The sequence below is a fragment of the Silene latifolia genome, chromosome Y, assembly GCF_048544455.1.
Source record: "Silene latifolia isolate original U9 population chromosome Y, ASM4854445v1, whole genome shotgun sequence".
NCBI classification, from domain to species: Eukaryota; Viridiplantae; Streptophyta; class Magnoliopsida; order Caryophyllales; family Caryophyllaceae; genus Silene; species Silene latifolia.
The window spans coordinates 198,334,707-198,355,041 of record NC_133538.1 but is presented as its reverse complement, the minus strand read 5'-3'; the positions used below and the strand labels follow the sequence as shown (position 1 = coordinate 198,355,041).

Genomic DNA, 20,335 nt, shown 5'->3' with positions numbered 1-20,335 from the left:
TAGTGAAGACCCTCACTCTCATATGGAGACCTTTTGTGACTATTGTGATGCGATTTCTCAAACCGGTGTAACTCAAGGCCAAATTCGATGGGTCTTATTTCCTTTTTCTCTAATTGTCACCGCGAAACAATGGTTGAAAAACCTTGATAAGGCCACTGTCGGAATTGATTCTTGGAAAAAGTTGGCCCTAGCTTTCTACAAAAAGTTCTATCCACCGGAAAAGTCTAACATGTTAAGAGCTCAAATTACGGGTTTTAAGCAAAGGGATGAAGAATCTTTGTATGAAGCTTGGGAGCGGTTCAAAGGAATTTGTCGCTCATGTCCTCACCATGCACTTAGCGAGTGGTTCTTGGTACAATAATTTTGGAACGGTCTTTATGAAGATTCAAGAAACATTCTCAACATGGGATCAAATGGAATGTTCACCGAAGTTGATGACAATCAAACTTGGAACATAATTGAGGAAATGGCGGTCTATAACTCACAATATAGTAGACCTCGCAAGGCTACTAGAGGAGGAAAGCATGAAGTGGACTCCGTTACTCAATTGGATGCTCAACTTAGTGCTCACATTGATACCATCAATTTGAAGTTTGAAAAGGCTATGGCTAGACTTGAAGAAGCCTCAAAATCACCAAAGCATCGTGGTAATGCCATGACGGCATCTTCATCAATCCCAAGTGGGATATGTGAGAATTGTGGAACTTTGGGACATGACCCAAGTGAATGTAGGGGAACAAATGAACAAGTGAATGCTTTCCAAGCATACAAGAGTGGTACCCCTGATTCAAACTATTACAATGAAAATACCAAATTCCATCCAAATCTCTCATACAAAAGCCAAAATGTTCAAAACCCTCAAACAACATACACCCCACCTCCCATGAGAAACCAAAATCAAAGACCATTTTACAACCAAAAACAAGGTTACTAAAATCATGAAGGAAAAGTAGATCTATATACTTAACATATTCATATATGTTTTATGATAATTTAATCATAAAATTAATTGGTGATCTTATGCATGCAAACTATAAACAATATAAAGAAGAAATCTTTATCTTACATTGGAATTTCGGTTTATTAGGGCACAAGAGAGATCTCCTTCTCTCTTGTTTTTGTGCTTTCCTCAATGGACGAACAAAGATCCAAGTATAGGATCTCTCCCAAAGTTTAATACCCAAAGCACACTCTTAATAAAATTAATATTATGAATACTAGTACAATATTAAATTAGCATAAAATGACCCAAAATAAATTTGGTTTTGGTCTCCTAAAAACCGGTTTAAGAGAGGAAGAAAATGATGTTTTTATCTTTCTAAAAAATCTTAATTTTTGATGAATGAATGAATTTTCTAATGCACTAAACTATAATGTAGTGCAAGTGATAAAATATAAGGCAAAACCCTTGGTTTGGCTCCTATGAAAAACCAGGTAAGGGAAGAGGAGGGAAGAAGAGTGAGCCAATGCATGCAAGAGTTTGTCTTCACAATGACAACTAGTTTGCATGGCTAGTTTAGTAGGTAAATCATTATGTTTACCACTAACATAATAAACCTAATATTTCTCCTAATCCTCCCATTATTTCGGTTTACATATGTAAAATGGAATCCATTTTATTTTTGTCAATTTGTCAATATGTCACATGTCACATGTCACATAAAATTGTTATGTATTTTTAACATATTAAAAATCAACGTATTAATAAAAATACGTCATATACAAAAATCGACTTAGTAATTCGCAATTACTTGTACCAAAATATTTTACCAATTATAAATCACAATAACTTGTATTTATAATAATTCATTCAATTTCAATTGTTTCCTTAAACAATAATTTCATCTGAGTAATGAAACAATTCGATCGCTCAGACCGTATCTCATTTAACCAAATTTCAATGAGACACGTAAATATTACTTCCAAAATCGTCCGTCAATTTTAAATAATTTAATTGACTCGTAACGTTATACGATCAATTAAATGATCAATTAAGAGTGTTGCCCTTTAGGTATGACCTAGGGGATCAACTGATCACCACCGTCGCACGACAGTAATGTCAAACTCTAGTCAGCCAATCATTACCGAATGTGTGGACCAGTTGACAGTAAAATATTACTTCCCAATTGTATTCTTTATAATGAGACTTAAACATGTGATCATCATGATCAACAGTTGTGATCGCATTATTGTCAGAGGACACATATTCCAACAATCGCCTACTTGTTCTCGACAAGTGTGCGTCACCAATTCTCTTGTCCTATTACTATCTCCCACTCAATGCAAGGTGTCTTTCAGGTCGTACTTGCAAGTGATCATATCGAGAGTGGTTTCCTCGATCTGGAGAATAACTGATTGACCGGATTAATCCACCATGGATACAATCCGAACGTGGCCACGCATTTCCAGTTCATTACTCCTCAAGTGGCCCTGAGATATTTTCATAACCCTGACTAGGGGTGGACAATTCCTATCGCACTCATTCGCTTCGACTAGCCACAGCCATCATAACCCAAAATATGCCCATTTGACCCCATTTACGAAGGTCGTAGTAACACAAATCAAAGTTAATCTGAAACTGTGCCATCTTAGGCGAATAGTCTTTAGTTAAAAGAATCGACTCATTAGAATACTATAGCAGCTCTTGCCACGACCAGAGTATATAAATTTGCCAGAACTCTATAAGCGGTCATAAGGCCCGACAAAATGTTCCTAACAGTCCGCCTATATGATCGACTAGTCATTCTCATATGACTCTATGACACATGAACTTGCCATCAATCGCATCACACTCTAGTCACTTCGAGACGTCACCTCATGTAAGTAACTATGGGAAAATACAATGCTAATCCGTGTTCACTTAAACGGGGTTCAATTGTCTCTACAACCCGTTGGATGTAACAAAGTATAAGGTGAGTTAATAAAAACTCAAACGACAAATGTCGACATCACACTCGGGTAGTCAATACATATTACAACCTTGTGATGCATATTGCAAGTGTGTAAACACTTGTTGATTGCAATAGAAGTTTAACATGTTACGTGTCCATGTGTTCAAACTTCTTAACCATATTATCCTTTACATTCATGTTGTCACTCATAGCATGAACCTTACCAAGTACACATCAAGGTTCCTGACCTTGGTTTCGGTTCTTTATCTTGAAAGAACTTCCTTATCGATTATCACATAACGAACGAATTTGTGGTGAATGATATAACTTGTACTGATCAAGTACTTCATTCACACACAATGCACTAGGTAAATGGTTTGTAGAGTCTTGCAACAATTTGTCAAGATGATTAGCCTAGCACTTCTCACAAGTCCTAGCATATTAGGAAAGATTAGTTTTAAGCAACTTCTTTATTCAACTAAGTATCTTTCCAAACTTCTTATTTCTCTTTTTAGCTTGAAAGGCTTAGGATTCTCATAAATCCTTACATGTGCTCGGATTTTCATTAATATGTGCAACCTCTTGTCACATAACAGAGCATTCTATCAAACACCGAAATCGCTCATCGGATTCTACTCGAGAATTCATGACGTTTCTATTATGGCTTACCAATGAATCATCATGCTCTTATGCATATGATTCACCATTGGACATGTGCATGATTATTCTAATGGCGGAAACATTAGTTACTAATGATCATGAGATCAACCGTTCTTAGGTTCAATGAACGACCATGACTACTAATGGCAATTCCATTTTCATTTACATGAATAACCTATGTGTATGTTGATCGATGTGTATTTCTTAATACTAATCCAATATCTCTTGATGTAATTGGATTCATCATAGTCCATATTCATCTAGAATTGTAAACTCAAATACTTCTTTGTGAAAGAAGATATTAGCTCGTCATTCCTAATGAGTAATGAGTTGTAAACATTCAAAGGATGATAGCTCCCACTAAATTCCATGTCTTCACATGATAAGTTCTAAACTCCCACTTAATTCCACATGTTTCGAAATTGATTACTCAATCGAAAACATTTCAAAATTGGAATGTATGTTGCTTTGCAAAGTTATTAAGATGAAGCCATATATGTTCCCATCTATCCTTTCAAAATTCCTATTTTGAAGAGGTCTCATCTTAACCTTATGGAAAGAGATTTTAATCTCTAATACGTTCATGTCATAATGATACGTAGCAATGTCATTGTTTAAATATAAATAATATCTAATACACGTCCTTCAAAATATCCCTTTCAGAAGGAGGTTTAACCAATTTATTTTCATAATGTGGTTAAGTAATGACTTTTGTGAGGTTAAAAACTTAGCTATTGAAGATATCGGTATATCAATCCTTGCAACTCGTTTATTACTAGTATGTTACTTTGATTCATTTAGGCTCTTAAGTAAAGTTTGAAACTATTGGTCAAAATTTTATCATAAACTAGTCAATTAAGACTTTACATTAGTCATTCTTGTTCCAAAACTTTCTTTTGGTCTCCCCGTGTAGTTATCTTGAGAACATACTCTTATGATTACTTCACTTGGTCTCTTTAGTCATATAGAACTTACTTGAGACCATAGATCTCATCTATTGGGTATACTATATAAATAGATATACCTTCATTCAAATCATTCTACCTTGCATAGATCTCATTTTCACAAGTACACAAATTTATCTTGCCTCGTGTGTTGTGTTCTCATTTTTCTCCCACTCTATCTTTAGAATAAATACACTATAGATTCAAAGATAGCATATGAGACACAAATAATGAATTTGAAGTATAAGGAGAACTATCTCATAGGTTGACTAATAGTTTTAGATTTCGTAAGTGTACTTGGTGATTGATATTCCTTTAAAAGAGTTCATAGACTCAAAATCACTTTGTAAATGATCATACACAAGCCTTAAGCATGTGGACATATAATGAATCCCGTCATTATATTTGTCTATTAGATCACTTTAAGTGAATAATCATATGTTTCTAAGAGCAAGCATTTAAATACGAATTTTAGAACAATGGATAAAATGATAAAACGGGCGACTTGGGTTGCAAACCAAGCCACCATTATCCAAAATACAACCAATTATCCAAAATACCTTTCCATGTCAAACACGGAAACTTAAAGGTTCTAAAATCCAAAACATGAATAAAATAAGACAATAAAAAGCAAAGCTCCATGAAAGCTATTCCTAGCTTCTTGATGGTTTCTCATGCTTGCTTTTCTTTTCCCTTGTCTTTGCTTGGTGGAGGCCCTATTTACAATAAAAAGGGAGATACATTATCACAACTTTGTATCACAATACCATAGTTGAATTAGAAACATAAAAGAAAGGATAGTCATTTACCTACTGGAGTGATCTTTCCAGCCTTAATATCACCAAGGTATTTGGAACAATTTCTTTTCCAATGTCCAACACCATTACAATAATGGCATTTATCAAGAGGACCCTTCTTGATTTTTGAAGTGCTAGCTTCATTAGTCTTAGCTTTGGTGAAAGTGGGAGCTTGTTTCTTACCCTTCCTCCCATTCTTCTTGAACTTCCCCTTGCTCTTAGTGCTTATGTTAAGCACATCCTTTGGTGGGTTCCCATTTAACCCCATGTCCCTCTCGGCTTGCACAAGTAACTTGTGCAATTCTTCAAGAGACACATCCTTGTCTTGCATGTTAAAATTCACCCGGAATTGAACATACGCTTTGACTTTGGATAAGGAGTGTAGAATCCTATCTACAATGAGTTCTTTAGGGATTTCAACCTTTTGAATCTTCAAGGTCTCCACTAGCTCCATAAGTTTGAGCACATGAGGGCTAACCTTTTAGCCCTCTTTGAAGTCGAGATCAAAGAATGCCACGGCCGCCTCATATTGGACGATCCGCGGAGTTTGTGAAAAGATTGTCACAAGCTTGGAGTAATTCTCATTAGCGGTGCCCATTTTAAAGGCTCTCCTTTGGAGATCCGCCTCCATCGCAAATATCAACACGTTTTTCATTGCGGCGGACTCCTTATGGTAAGCCTCATATGCTTCCCTAGTGGCGGCGGTCGACCTAGTAGTAGGTTCTGGTGGAGAGGCCTCGGTAAGGTAACGAAGCTTGTCATCACCTTGGGCGGCTAATTTGAGTTGGGCATCCCAATCGGAGAAATTTGACCCATTCTTTTCAAGTTTACATTGATCCATGAAGGATCGGAGCCATGATGAATTAGCGAGAGGCGTGGCGTTTGGGTTTGGTGTAGCCATTTGTTATGAGAAAAAGAAGTGGTCTACAAAACAAAATAGAAGGAGTAAAACATATGTCGTTTTAAAATAATACTTGTAAAAAGATTTAAACAAGTTTTATTACATTTTTCTAGTGACCTCTACCCAACTAGATAAATGATTCCAAGACCCAAATTCATATCAACTTAGGCACGGGATAGCCGATGAAACCCTTATCAATATAACTCGGTGGATTAACGCTTAATCGATTCTACTTTTAGAACTCTTGGTCGATAAATTTACTCTATGTTTATCTATAGCCCGGAACACATGCGACTACGGTCACGAATACTTCCGTTGAGGTCAATCCAAATTTCGAATAAATGTGTCCATGATCCAAATTCACATTAATTTGGGCACGGGATGGCCGATGAAACCCTCGTCAACACGAATTCGGTGGATAGACATTTATCACCCACTTCCCCTACGTAACAAGGTTTGTACCCCGGGATGGCCGAGTGCACTCCCTCGCGAAATAGGTTTTCATGGTTTCTACTATTTGGTAAGGCTATGTCTCAATTATTTATTTTTAGCGAGAGGTCATGTCAATTTATTATCTATCAAGTTTTAAGTGAACTAAAGCGGTGAACTACGATAATTCTAATTGACACGGTCGATAAACTCGATGAAAGATGATGCATGTTTTAGTTATGGCGATTTAGCGATGCATGCGACATATAAATAAAATGCAAAGCATAAAAATAAATCCTAGTATGGCCTTCCTAAAATAGAAAATCTAATTAACTATTACATATTCGGAAACCAACTCCTTTGGTCCCTTGAACTTCGGTTGTGGCACGCATCTCGAGGTAACACCGTCTTTATGTATCGCCATCTTGAAGGAATCCGTCTTTGGGAACTCCGAAATAAATAAAATTACATAACAAATTACATAATTTCCTATTATACATTTGTAACTAAAATAAAATAAATCTATTAAATTACAAAACGGTGATACGAGATCACAATAAATTACAACCGAATCGATATTCCCATACATTTCGGGTAATACCAATTAAAAACTAAGGCCATACTAAGTAAAAATTACATAATTCAAAATATGACAATCATAAAGAAAATGCAGCATTATAATATGTATGAACATGCCCAATTTTATGCTAAATCGCCTTTAAATAGCCAATATCGTATATTACTCGGTTTTTACGGATTTGCGTGATTCAACATTTTATAATCACAAAAATTACAAAAATTCATATTTATGCATAAGTTAATTACCCTAACCTCTTAGGACTCAAAATTTAGTCTTCACTAATTATTTGACCATAATTAACTCATATTTCTAAAATTTGTTCATTAATGGACTTAAAATTACAAAAAATAAGCTATAAACTTCAAATAAATCACAAAATTTGAAATAAATTCAAAATTTGAAATTTAAACTCATGAACATTCTGGAAAAATACCATGACACCCATAATGTTCAAAAACTTAGGTTAAAATTTTCGAAATTTATCCGGAAAAACAATGTTGCGGTTCATTGGTTTTAACAAAATAATCATAAAAACATGAGAAAAATTATATTCATCAACTTTTGAATTTTAGATCTGAAAAAGATAATAAAATGCAACATGTGATGTTTTTCCTTAGTCATAGAGTATGTTTTATAAATATTTCAATAATTAAGTCACTATTTATGCAATTTTTCTTTAAAAAATCATAAATCATGCAAAAGACTTCAATATAGCCTATTATTTTACACACATCTTGTAAAATAGCATGTGACAACATACTAAATTTCTATGACCAGATTCGAAATTTATCTCATAGTAACCTATTTTTCATCTAAATCCGATTTTGATAAAGAAAAATCCATTTTTCAAGTATAAGAAGTCCAAAAAAAATGAAAATTTACAGGTCATCTCAAAATAATATATATGATTTCATATCCAAAAATCACTGAAAAATTCAAAGTTTAGCTAATTTTAGTCCGAAAATGACATTTTATTCATAAAATCATATTTTTAATGCCATTATTATATAATATGAAGAATAAAAATCCATAAATTAACCAAAATATTCTAAAAACATTTTAGGACTAGAAATTTTAACATGCATAATGATTTTCGTGATATATCATAATAACACAAATTTAACAAGTTTTATATGTTAATCGTATAACTCGGAAAAACTTTTAACCGATTTGCATGCAAACAACCATGTTTTATGATAATTTAATTGGTGATCTTATGCATGCAAACTATAAACAATATAAAGAAGAAATCTTTATCTTACATTAGAATTTCGGTTTATTAGGGCACAAGAGAGATCTTCTTCTCTCTTGTTCTTGTGCTTTCCTTAATGGATGGACAAAGATCCAAGTATAGAATCTCTTCCAAAGTTTAATACCCAAAGCACACTCTTAATTAAAATTAATATTATGAATACTAGTACAATATTAATTTAGCATAAAATGACCCAAAATAAATTTGGTTTTGGTCTCCTAAAAACCGGTTTAAGAGAGGAAGAAAAGGAAGTTTTTATCTTTCCAAAAAATCTTAATTTTTGATGAATGAATGAATTTTCTAATGCACTAAACTATAATGTAGTGCAAGTGATAAAATATAAGGCAAAACCCTTGGTTTGGCTCCTATGAAAAACCGGGTAAGGGAAGAGGAGGGAAGAAGAGTGAGCCAATGCATGCAAGAGTTTGTCTTCACAATGACAACTAGTTTGCATGGCTAGTTTAGTAGGTAAATCATTATGTTTACCACTAACATAATAAACCTAATATTTCTCCTAATCCTCCCATTATTTCGGTTTACATATGTAAAATGGAATCCATTTTATTTTTGTCAATTTGTCAATATGTCACATGTCACATGTCACATAAAATTGTAATGTATTTTTAACATATTAAAAATCAACATATTAATAAAAATACGTCATATACAAAAATCGACTTAGTAATTCGCAATTACTTGTACCAAAATATTTTACCAATTATAAATTACAATAACTTGTATTTATAATAATTCATTCAATTTCAATTGTTTCCTTAAATAATAATTTCATCTGAGTAATGAAACAATTCGATCACTCAGACCGTATCTCATTTAATCAAATTTCAATGAGACACGTAAATATTACTTCCAAAATCGTCCGTCAATTTTAAATAATTTAATTGACTCGTAACGTTATACGATCAATTAAATGATCAATTAAGAGTGTTACCCTTTAGGTATGACCTAGGGGATCAACTGATCACCACCGTCGCACGACAGTAATGTCAAACTCTAGTCAGCCAATCATTACCGATAGGTGTGGACCAGTTGACAGTAAAATATTACTTTCCAATTGTATTCTTTATAATGAGACTTAAACATGTGATCATCATGATCAACAGTTGTGATCGCATTATTGTCGGAGGACACATATTCCAACAAATCAATCTCCATACAATCAACAAAATGACCAAGGTTTTGATGTTCAAAAAGCGGTCCTTCAAATGTAAAAGAATCAACAAGAGTTTTTTACTCAAATGCAAAAAGATAGTCAAGCAAAGGAAACCACCATCAACAACATCCTAGCTCACACCAAAATGTTGGAAACCTAATTGACTCAACTAGCATCTTCAAGCTCACAAAGACAAAAGGGGCAATTACCACCTCAACGTAATCCCCCAAGACATGAAACGGTTAGTGCCATTCACTTGAGAAGTGGTACAAGGTATGAACCACCAAAGAAGCAAGTTGAGGATGAAGTTGTGGAAGCTAGTGACAAAGAAGAAATTGTGCAAAACTCCAAAGATGGAGAACCATCAAAAGAAGAAATTTCAAAGAAAAATGAAGACAAGGTCAAGGAGAAGGAGCCCATTGTGATTAGACTTCCTTTTCCAAGTCGTCAAGCCAAGCCCAAATTTGATGACCAACTTGGAAAATTTATGGAAATTGTGAAGAATTTGGAAGTCTCAATTCCTTTCACGGAATTAATCAATCACGTGCCGGCCTATGCGAAATACATGAAAGACATCCGCACAAAGAAGAAGTCGATCCGGAAGCTTGAGACTATCGCCTTCACTAAGGTGAGTAGTGCAATACTTCAAGGGAGTTCACCTCCAAAACTCAAGGATCCGGGAAGCTTCTCAATACCGTGTACCATTGGCGACACCACGATCAACAAAGCCTTATGTGATCTAGGGGCTAGTGTGAGTGTTATGCCGTACTCGGTGAGTAAAAGGTTGAGAATGGGAGAGCTTAAATGCACCAATATCACACTTCAAATGGCCGATAGATCGACGAAGACACCATTAGGGATATGGGAAGATGTTCCCGTACGAATTGGGAAATTTTTCATCCCGGTGGACTTTGTCATTGTTGATATGGAAGAAGATTCCAACGTTCCAATCATTCTAGGAATACCTTTCTTACACACCGCGGGTGCGGTGATTGATGTAAAACATGGAGAGCTCACTCTAGAAGTGGGAGATGAGAGCACAACTTTTAATCTTGACAAGACCATGAGAGCTCCCCGTTTACATGAACCATATTTTATGATTGATCATTATAGCCGGAAGGATAATAGGAAGAAGTCGAAACTCCAATGGAAGAAGAAAATTGAAGATGCTCCATTCAAAAAGCAAGTGAATTGTAACAAAGAGAGCTTGAAAAGCTCACCAAAGTCAAGCAATGAAAAAGATGGCCTCATTGGCCAAGAAAAGAAAATAGGAGAGTTGTCTCTATCAACTCAAGAGATCTTTAGTGATCAAGTAGATGAAGTTTGTGGTCTTTGGGACGATGAGTTTAAAGGGATTTTCAATCCCTATATTGGTAATGCTATCGATCAAGACCGACAACAAGGGCAAAGATCTATTGAAGATCATTATCATGACAATGAACAAGCTTTTGATTACTTTTTCAAGGTGTTGAGCAACATCAACAACACCTTGGACATGCCCCCATGACATCTCACTAAGGATGAGAATTTGGTGGAGTCCTCCCTAAACCACCATTTGTAAATATTTCTAACTCCCTAAATCGCATTTTAACTCTCGTATTGCATTTTTGTCATTTTTGGATTTTTATGCCTTGATCAAGATAATTATCATTTTTGAGAGAAGTGAGGGAGGGACTAATGATTTCAATTGATGTGTAGTGCTTTAGCTTAGTGTGGGGATAGCAATTGCCTAGGCTATTCCTGCCTTAGTAGTGCCCCCACAATGAAGAACACGGGATTTTGAAGAATGAAAAATGACACGGGATATGCAAGTACACGGATGGAACTGAATCCGGGTAAAACGGGAAGAATCCAAGCGTTTTCAAGAGAATCCGCCCGTCTTCAGGCAACCCGGGCGTTTTCTTCAGAATCCGCCCGTCCTTCATGAGCTGAATTTTTGAAATTTTGGGACTGTTAGCAAATCCGGGCGTCTTGCAAAAGAATCCGCCCGTCCTCAGAAAGACGCCCGTCCTGCAAGAGAAGACGCCCGTCTTTTTGGTTGAGAAAAACAAGAAAAATCACTGGAAAGGAATCCGCCCGTCTTCACTGAAAGACGCCCGTCCGACAGCTGAACAATCCGAGCGTCTTTGCTCAAAGACGCACGTCTTTAGGCGAGATTCCTGAAGCCCAAAATAGACAGAATCCGGGCGTCCCGAAGGAAAGCCGCCCGTCTTCCCCTTGCATTTCAAATTTTTCGGGTTCTTTTATAAACCCCCTCCCACATTCATTTCTTCATTCCTTCAATCAAAACACTACCCATAAACCCCAAAACTCAAAACCCTCATCCTCTCCATCACCAAAACAAGATTTCCTTAACCACATTCATCAAAATCAAATCAAAACATCCTTCTAACAAAAATTAATCACTCCTCTTTTAACAAAAATCAAACCAAGCACTAAAATCTTCAACCTTTGAGTCGATTTTTGAATTTATAAAGGCAAAGCCTTTCATCTTAAAATCGATTTGGGTACACTTGGAAATTGAAGATTTTCACTCTTTTCTTGGTTCAAGCATCAATGGCAAGGACAAAAGAGGCAACAAAGGCACCAAAGGCAAAGGCACTCTCAACAAGACAAAAGAGTCTTCAAGCAAAGAAAGCCTCATTGGCTATGGTGGTAGCTAGTTCAAACTTGGAAGTGCAACAACAACAACCTCCCTTGGAAGCAACAACTTCTACTACTCCGGAAATTTCTCAACTTTCGAACTATCCGGAGGTAATTTTCATCTCTAACTCCCAAAGGGAAACTTTTGCCAAGTATGCTAGAAAATCCTTTCTATCCACCAAGTTTATTTGTGAAGATGCCTTGGATAAGTTGGGTGTCCTTGAGCAAACTAGAGCCTTCTTTGAAGCCATGGGGTTGGGCAAATTGTTTACAACAAAAGAATTGACATACCCCTCCCTTACCTTAGAATTCTTGAGTTCTTTGAAAGTTACAAAGGTTGAGACTATGGAAAGCATCGAGTTCCACCTAGCTAATGTGAGTAGGCGCATCTCCTTTGACGAAATGAGTAAAGCTTTGGGTCTTAGTGATTCACCTAGTTATTTCAAGAATGTTGGCAAGTATGACCCCGCTCCTCTTTGAATTGGGAGGCAATTTTCGGAAGGAAATTTGAGAACTATCATGCTAGTCGCGCTTTATTAGTCCACCATCCGGGCATTAGAGTGCGGCACAAGGTCATAGGGAATACCATCATTGCAAGAAAAGACACCAACCACTTTACCAAGCTCGATTTTGTTCTTCTTGAGTCGGCCTTAAATATTGGAAGGGAATTCACCAAGCCTTTCAATTCTCTAAGGCTTTTGGTGGATATATGGCTAAATGTTGATTGTGGGAAGCAAGGCACTACCCTTATTGTGAATGGAGGTCTAGTCACTCTTTTGGCTAAATACTTTGATCCGAACTTCAACAAGGATAGCAAGTATGTGGCGAAAAAGGGTGGTCATCTCATTGATGTGGATGCTATGATAAACAAATACAAGTGGGTCTCTCATAACCCTCTTGACACCAAGTATGGGTGGCTCACTAGTGAGGCTAGATCTTTTACTTTGCCTTCAAAGATTTGTCGTTTGAGTGTCCATCGGACCAACTACCTCCTTCCCCTCTCAAAAGAGGCCGAATACATTATCCGACAACAAAGGGATGAAATTTAAATGCCCTCCTCTTCCATTGTCACACCACCCTATCCTTTCAAGTACCAAGAGTTCAAACCCGAAGGTGTTGAAGCAAGCAAAGATTATATGACTCTTCTTATGCAAGAGATGCACAAGCAAGCTTTTAAGGATCGGGAAGATGCTTACTTAGCCCAATATCCACCCTCCTTCATTTAGCTAGGCAAGGACTCCTTGATCCTTCATGTCCTTTGCCTAGTTGGGCGGATAGGGAAGTCTTCTTTCCGAGTGCATCTAGGGGTGAGATTCCGGGTGACGATGAGGTTGTCAGTGATGCGGTTGATGATAGCATTGATGAAGAGGCTAGTGAAGAGGAATAAGAGGATGATGAACAAAGTGAACAAGAAAGTGAAGAGGGAAGTGATGATGAGTACACTTCTATTGAGGAAGATGATGATAGTGATGATATGATGGAAGATTAACAAGCTTTGGAGGCTCCTACCCTCTTGAGGTTTGTCTATTTCCTTCTTTGTTTTATTTATTTAATCTTAATCATGGTTGGAGTAGTCCTAGCAACATAGAGGACTAACACCTCGGCCCCATTGAGGTGTTCTTATTTCATTGTTCCCACCTTTTGAAAATCCAAAATGACAAATTTAGTTTCATGCATTGCACCGTGTGTGCATGAACTACCCCCAACCTTAGGACATTAGAAATAATGTCTAACTCGGTTTGGGGAAGTACATACATACACAACAGGAGGTAATTTAAATTACGCTCTCCGTCATAAACAAAAACCATGCATCATGTAGTGTAGATTAGTGTAGCTTGCATTTAGTGTAGAATTCATGCATTATGCTTGCATGATTTCCCATCATTTTGGCCATTGAGGACAATGCCCATATTAGTGTGGGGATGGGGAATTCTAACTTAACTTTTATTCCAAAAAGCCAAAAAAATTGAAAAATTTCGAAAAAACCATAAAAATTTGAAAATTTGAAAAACCAAAAACAAGTTCATTTCCTTTATAGTGTAGTCATGTATATATTATTGTATATATTGTGTTTGTTTTATCATTGTTCACATTGATCGACTACGCCACATCCGAGACATGAGGATATTGAAGACCGCATGGTATGATCTTTCCAATCTCCTTTTTCCTCTTTATGTTAATGACTATGTGGCTTTAGTTTGATTGATGCGGTACAACAATGTGAAATTAGGACTTGCATTTAGTTTATATGTCATATTAGTTGGTAGAATCATTTGCATTAGGATGTATATATGTTATTTGCATCATGGCATGTAGTTGCATGTTAGAAAAATTTTGCGAAACCGTCTACTTGGGAAGCTTGACAAGTGTATATAGGCCCTAGTAGATGCTTTTTCTTCTTAAGACTTTGCTTGTTAGAATACTTGTAAAACACCCTAGGATGTGTCATGCTAGTATCCTTTGACCAATGGATTAAGGCCTAGTCAAGAGTACCTTGTGGTGTGATAACTCCTTGGCTACCGTTTATTCCAAGGTGACCCTTGAAACCATGCATCCATCCATCCATCATCCACATTCTACCATATTTTTGTCATCAAAGGGAATGGGCACAAAAAGAAATCAATTTGAGTTCAATGAAATGAAAAGTGAAAGAAAGTTTGTAATAAAAATGCATCAAATGAAAAGAGGAGCAAAAATGGAACTCCTAAAGCTTCAAATATAAGCCACCCTCACTACATATGGGGTGACTTTGAAAATGTTCAAAAGAAATGCAAAGAAAAGTTGAAAGTTGTCAAGTGTTGAAATGCCAAAAATCAAAAACAAATGGCAAGAAAGTGTTCTCAAATGTTATATGCCACAAGAAATTGGAGGAAAAAAACAAAAATGAAAGCAAACTCCCAAAGTGAAACTCAAACATCTATTGATCCCTTTATCCACCGTATCCATTTTTATGCATGGTAGAGAGGGGACGACCCTTCTTCTTGTCTAGGCAAGAGAGGGAATTCCGTGATCCTCCAGTGTTTCTAACACCATAGGGAGTCTACTCTTGACAAAAGCATTTAACGATTGAGGACAAAGGTACCCTAGCTTGACACAACTTGGAGGTGATTTATTGGTATCCTTCTAGGCTTAGTAGTTTGAAGAAATTGCATCTATGAAGGAGTGTGCACCCTTGAATTGCTTCCCTTGTAGATAATTTCCGCCACTTAGATGAGGAAAGTGGCTATTGTTTTGTAGATGCATCCATTATTTGTTTTGTGTGCTTAATGTTTGGATGTGTCACCATTTTGGCAAGACCCACCTTACCTTGCAAGAAGACATCCTACCTCATGGTTGTCTTGTTGTGAGTTGAAGGGGCGGAGTGAGACCCGCTAATTGTCTCATATCGGCTATATTATTAGGTTAGTTTAAATAATGGTCCTACTCTTTGTCACCTCTTTACTCGGGACGAGCAAAGGTTCGGTTTGGGGATATTTGATGTGACCATAATTAGAGCATATTTAGTCCCCGAATTAGCCTTGTTCCCATGCTTTTTAGTGCATATTTGGGTCATTTATTGTCTTTAGTTCTTTGTTTTGCATATTCTTTGAGGTTTTGTGTCCTTGGTAGGAAAGGAGTGCAAACCTTGCATTTTCATGGCAAAACGAGACTAAATTGATTAAATTCAAATGACCAAGCATCAAGGAGAGACAAGATTAGAAGGCCTTTGTACATACTATAGTAAATGGGCAATGATGAGAAAAGATCCTTGCATCCCCGAGGAAATCCCCAAGGATCTTATGTAGAAAAAGGAAGAAAAGAAGAAGAAATGAAACTGCACAGCAATCCGTGCGGATTGTCCTGAAGACGCTCGTCCTCCACCTTCACAATCCATGCGTCTTTACTCCAAGACGCCCGGGCAGCAACCCAAGAAGACGCCCGGGCAGAGACCCACGAATCTGGCCGTCCCGTGCTAAAGACGCACGGATTCCCAAGCAGACAATTTCGTTTCTTCAAGTTTCAAGAAAGATGCCCATCCTTCCAAAAATACCGGCGTTTCCTTAAGTAGGGACTTAATCGTCATTTAAGCCCTTAGTTAACCCTAATTCCTACACCCAATCCCCACTATAAATACCCCTTTTTTAATTATTGCTAATTACTTTCATTTATTCATCATGTTTCACTTTGTTGGTATGATTGACAACCTTGCTAGCATGTTCAACATGATAATGAGTGAGTAGTTCCTTAGCTAGGGTTAATGGGTAATTAGGGGAAACCAACATGGGGAATGATTCATGCTTAAATTAATATGCTTTCATGGTTTATTTGCTTGCTTGTTTTGATCTCAACTCATGCACATGTTATGTTTAATGAAATGCGAGCCTATGAATCCTTGCATTTTTTACCCATCACCTATCTTTTCAATGAGACTTGTAAGACATAAACCAACTCGAGTCTCATTAGACCATGCATGTTGTTGAGTAGGGAAGACTAAGTCGACTTGTAGGTGTTGTACAATCTAATCGATTCGGCTCCGGGACCCAAACTTTCCTAGGATTGTAAGATATAACCCAACTCAATCCATCACAACAATAATTGCTTGCTTATAATTTGAGAACATGTTTGTATGATCAATTCCCATAAATCCCCTATGACCCCATGATACCCTAGTGCATTTTATCAATTGTTTACAACCCTTTTAATTCATCTTGCTTGTTTACTTTCATTGCTATTTAGTTTAGTGATCTTCTACATCAACCCCAATTGTGACACCCCTAAGACACCACTAGTTGCAATAGAAATCTCATCTCAATTCCCGTCCCTTGGGATCTGACCTTTACTTGCCTCTTTACTAATTGTAGAGTTGTTTGTGAAGTTATAAATTGTGTTTTGGTCTAGGTGCTCCTAACGACAAGTTACCGAAAAGATATAGTCCGACCATCTGTATGATTACATAAAGAAGAAACAGGAACTTGATCCCAAGATTCAAGAGTGGAAGTTAAGGGTACAGAGTGGCACAATTTCGAGGTTTTCTATCCACACATGTGGGAGTGTTCGTTTTGATGGGAGATGGTGTGTACCTAATGACGTCGACTTAAAGAACTTGATGATGATGATGATGGAGGCTCATTGCACTCCTTATTCAGTTCATCCGGGTGGTGACAAATTCTACAAGGACTTAAAGAAAACTTTTTAGTGGCCTAATATGAAGAAGGAGGTGGCTGAGTTTGTGGCTAGGTGTTTAACCTGTCACAGAGTAAAAGGTGAACAACGGAGACCACAAGGTAAGATTCAGTCACTTGAAGTGCTGGGGTGGAAATGGGAGTCGATCTCTATGGACTTCATCGTTGGGTTACCAAGGACTCGACAAGGTAACAATATGATTTACGTTATCGTCAACCGTTTAACAAAGGCAGCCCACTTTATCCCGATGAAAGATACTTGTTCTAAGATGCAACTTGCTTTGTAGTACAGGAAGCATGTGGTTCGATTACATGGAGTACCAAAGAATATAGTGTCAGATCGAGATGCGAGGTTCATTTCACGGTTTTGGCAAGAGTTGCAGGACTTTATGGGGACTACCTTAAAGATGAGTACAACATTTCATCCTGCGACGGATGGTCAAACTGAAAGGACTATAAAGACTTTAGAGGATATATTACGAGCTTGCGGTATGGAATTTGGTGGAAGTTGGAAGGATAGGCTGGACTTGATAGAGTTTTCATATAACAACAAGTATCACACTAGTATTAGGATGACACCTTTTGAGGCTTTGTATGGCAGGAAGTGCAGGAGTCCGGTATGTTGGGATGATAGTGCTGAGGTCGTGGTGTTGGGGCCACAGATGGTGCATGATATGATTGAGCAAGTTCACTTGATTTGCCAGAAGATGAACAGCTCAGGATCGACAAAAGAGTTACGCGAATTTGCACCGCAAGGACATTGAGTTTGCGGTAGGTGACAAGGTCCTTTTGAAAGTGTCACCTATGCGAGGAGTATTGAGGTTTGGCAAGAGAGGGAAGTTGAGCCAGAAGTTTATCGGCCCTTATGAGATTCTAGACCGGGTAGGTGAAGTATCCTATCGGATAGCTTTACCACCATCGCTTGATCGGGTCCACAACGTGTTTCATGGATCACAACTCCGGAAGTATGTCATTGATCCGTCATATGTGCTTGAGGTTGAAAATATCAAACTTGACGAGGCTCTAACTTATGCAGAGTGATAAGACGATATTTACCCATATTAATACCCTTTATCTAAAAAATTTTACAGTCGTCTTTTTCATTATTTGAGCTATGTAATATACTCTTGTCATTTTACAAGTTTAATCATCAAATTATCGTTTTTTGCGTTGATGAGCTAATTTGTATTTAATTTGGACTAATAGGTGGATGACAATCAAATGGGCCGATAATTATTAAGAAGACGGTGGACCAAGTAAATGAGCCCAACATCATGTGGATTTGGAGTTGAATAACAGCAACTTAACAAATATAAGAAGTCAACAAAACAAATCATTAAAAAACAAAAAGAAGAGCAGCGCATAATTCGAGAAGCCAAGCGAAGAGCTCAGCAGATGAAGAAACCGGGTCTCGTCTGATTCTCGGAATTAATCTCTTCCCATATTTTAATCCGAAAATATACCATATTTCTTGCAAAATTTATCCCGAATCTATCCCAAACACGGATCACGATGAGTATAAATACCCATGATTTCCTCCAGAGGAGGAGGCAATTTTACCCATATATTTTGTTATTGAGCGAAATAGAGTGACGATTTGAGATCTAATTAGGTCGTGAGAGTAGTAGGAGATCGTACTTGGTCGGAGTCTTAACACACGGTCGAGTAAGGGCAACTTTGGGGCGGATCCTGAGGTGCGATATCCGAAGTTCCGAATACAAGTTCCGGGCAGAAATTAAGTTCTCTCTACGTCTCTTGTATTAAATTTATGGTCTATTTTCGTTGATTAATTTTAGTATTGGAAATCGTTGGTTGTTTACTGTTAATCTTTCAGTTATTTGTATCCAAAGCTTTAGTCATTCTTAATAATTTAAAGTTGGAATTTCAGTTTATAATTTGTTATCTTATTATGGCCTGAGACTGTTAACTATGCTAATTGTGTGATTCTGGCTTAGTTCGAGTCGCATAATCCGAGTAGCATCTAGTTTAGATTGATCTCTGCGAATTGGGGTTAGTTTAAGTTAGGAGTAAAATTTGGTCAGTTAATCTTTAGGTAGTGACGACACTAAAGGATTAATTGGATTAATGACGTCTTCTTGGTTCGATAATGCTTCTATTCCAGTCTTTAGTAGGTGCGACAAACTTACATTGGTCGGTTAGTTAAGAATCGGTCTAGGCTTAGTTCAGGTCGGTTGTAATCTAAGAGAGGATAGAGAGTTATTGTTATCTTTAATTCCGCAATTAATCTATAAATGATATGGAGATTTGACGTAAACAATAACCTGTTGACAAACTAGAATTACCAGTAGAATATGTGCTTAATGGGGTATTTAAATTCGCTTCTAGCTTAATTAGTATTTAGTCGTGTTAGTTTAGTTCAAAAATACAAACAAACTCCCCTCTAATCGTACATAATGTTAATAGCTGTGAATATGTAAATAAATGGTATATATGTAAGTTAGTGAATAAAAGTACTCAATAGTTAATTTGTTTTTTCAGTCTCTCCGTAGGGTCGACCCTACTTATCCTTTACTACGTTATTATTTTTGAGGTTAAGATAGGTTTATAAATTATTAATTTGTATACGCAAACGACACGTATCAAATTTTGGCGCCGTTGCCGGAGAGATTGATGATTAAATTAAGTTTCTAGGTATGTATTTTGTATTTTTCGACACTAACGTAAGTTAGTTATGATTTGGACTTTATTTAGGTAGAAATTATGTGTTGACAACATGTTTCCTAAAAATTTTTGCGTGTTGCTTGCTCATTTGGTTTCTTCTGATTTTTGAGTCCTGCTAAACTGATATTTTGTAGCATAACGTTTTAGAGCAAATCATACGTGTGAAATTCATCAATGTCCCTTTGTTCGTTAGTACACATTGTAGGTCCTATGTAATGTAATA

At 36.8% G+C, this 20,335-nt stretch overlaps 1 non-coding gene across 1 annotated transcript; it reads right to left on the bottom strand.

Annotated features, from left to right (window-relative positions):
* Nucleotides 1–229: 229 nt before the first annotated feature.
* On the bottom strand, nucleotides 230–337 carry LOC141634836 (small nucleolar RNA R71). Its single transcript, XR_012539555.1, has one exon. It is a non-coding gene; the product is annotated as a small nucleolar RNA R71 (small nucleolar RNA).
* Between the last annotated feature and the right edge of the window lie 19,998 nt (nucleotides 338–20,335).